The sequence below is a fragment of the Panicum hallii genome, chromosome 3 (assembly GCF_002211085.1).
Source record: "Panicum hallii strain FIL2 chromosome 3, PHallii_v3.1, whole genome shotgun sequence".
In the NCBI taxonomy this organism is placed as follows: Eukaryota; Viridiplantae; Streptophyta; class Magnoliopsida; order Poales; family Poaceae; genus Panicum; species Panicum hallii.
Window position 1 is genome coordinate 54001194 of NC_038044.1, and position 2101 is coordinate 54003294.

General features: G+C 37.4%; 1 non-coding gene across 1 annotated transcript; it reads left to right on the forward strand.

Annotated features, from left to right (window-relative positions):
* The first annotated feature begins 317 nt into the window (after nt 1–317).
* TRNAT-GGU lies at nt 318–389 on the forward strand. Its single transcript has one exon. It is a non-coding gene; the product is annotated as a tRNA-Thr (tRNA).
* The last annotated feature ends 1712 nt before the right edge of the window (nt 390–2101 follow it).

The following is a 2101-nucleotide window of genomic DNA, read 5'->3' on the forward strand; positions in this document are numbered from 1 at the left end:
AGCTCAGCTTATCAACTCTCCGTTCACGTATTTTATTATACGTTATACATATTTATTTATATAATAATAAAATACCTCCACTTTGTGCAAGTGATAAGAGAGAATATGAAAGATTTTCTTATTTTTCTTGATTTTATCAAGATTTTGAACCTCGACATAAATAAACTTCTATATCTCGATATATGTAAATCTCTACATATATCTCTATATGTACATATATTATGTACATTAATATATACATATAATATGTACATGTACATTATGCAGTAGACCCATAATAGTATAGTAAATGAAAGTGGCTAATTTTTGAATAAAAAGCCCTTTTAACTCAGTGGTAGAGTAATGCCATGGTAAGGCATAAGTCATCGGTTCAAATCCGATAAAGGGCTTTTCACTTAGTGGTAGAGTAATGCTTTGGTAAGATGGAAGTCATCGGTTCGAATCCGAGAAAGTACTTTTCTACAAAATCCATTCATTTTTTTTGAAAATGTCTCCATTTTTTCGTGAATTTTATGACTTAGTTTAGTGCGAGATGCAGACATTTTTGGTCTGAACACTAAACGAAGCAACTGAAAGAATAAATCAAATTCTCGAAGGCATGCTTAGAGCTTGTGTCATTCAGTACGACAAAAATTGGGACAAATGCTTATCTTTATCAGAGTTCTCATGTAACAACAACTATCAAGCAAGCCTAAAAATGGCACCATTTGTGGTATTGTATGGTCAAAGGTGTTGAACTCCATTAAGCTAGTCACAAACTGGAGAGCGCAAAATCTTTGGACCAGACTTGGTAATCGAGGCAGAAGAAAAGAGTGAAAGTTATCCAAAAAAAATCTTAAAGCAGCCCAATCTAGATAAAAGAGCTGTTTTGACAAGAGAAGAAAACCTTTAGAAATTCAACGTTGGTGATCATGTCTACCTTCGGGTTTCACCAACCAAGGGTGTGCAACGATTTGGATTGAAAGGAAAGTTAGGCCCTCGTTATGTTGGTCCGTATGAAATCAGTGAAGAATATGGACCCATGGCCTATAGAGTGCGACTTTCTTCGCAACTTGTAGCCATTCATGACATTTTCCATGTCTCTCAACTAAAGAAATGTTTCAGAGTTCCTGCCAAAATTGTTGAGCAAAAAGAAATCACGGTGGAACTAGACCTCTCTTATGTTGAGCAACCCGTCAAAATCCTTGACGAGATGGAAAGCAATACCCGAAGGGCGGTGATAAAAATGTATAAAATTCAGTGGAACCATCACAATGAAGAAGAAGCCATATGGGAAACTGAAAGTTATCTTAATAAAAATTTTCCTGGTTTTTCTTGGTTCCATCCAGGTACACACTTTCCGCACTTAATTATTTTTCCGAATCTCGGGACGAGATTCTTTTTAAGAGGGGTTGGCTGTGACACCCTGGGTGTCTAAAAGGCTAAACAAAGATCCATAATATGAAATCAAGCATAAAAAAGTAAGAAAAGTATAAAACAACCTATCAAAATCTACCTTTCAAGCAAATGAATATGTGTATATGTATATATGCATATATATGTGAAGTCTTGCAAACAAACCCTTGTAACTTTCAAAGTTGATCACAAATGACTCTAAAAATTTAATGGCACATCTATCATAATAAGATCAACAAAAGTCTAGTTGAACTCAAGGGCTAAAAGTGCAAAAAATCACATGAAATGACATGTCATTTAAATACTAGTTTTTGGAAATTCAAAATAACTTTTGATACATTGCTCAAATGAACATAGTCATAAAAGAAAATGTACATCTTGAAAAGTTGAGCAAAAATGGTATTCAAATATTTTTTATTTAACCTTGGGAAGAATAATTTTTATCTCCTTTTTCACCTAGGCCCCCGCTATTTTTGCTTCTCGCACATCAGACCCATCACCTTCTCCCTCCTCTCTCCTCCCTCTGCCATGTCCCATCGTCGGCAGGCCAGCTGGCCGGCGCACCCTGGTGCAGCTGAGTCCGCCCGGCCATGTGGACCCGCCAGCACCATGGAAATCCCCTACTGGCCCACAAAATCTCGATCTCCCCCTCCGGAAGCCTCCACGCGGCAGCATTTTCCTACCGCGAGCGCTGCTGGTGACACGG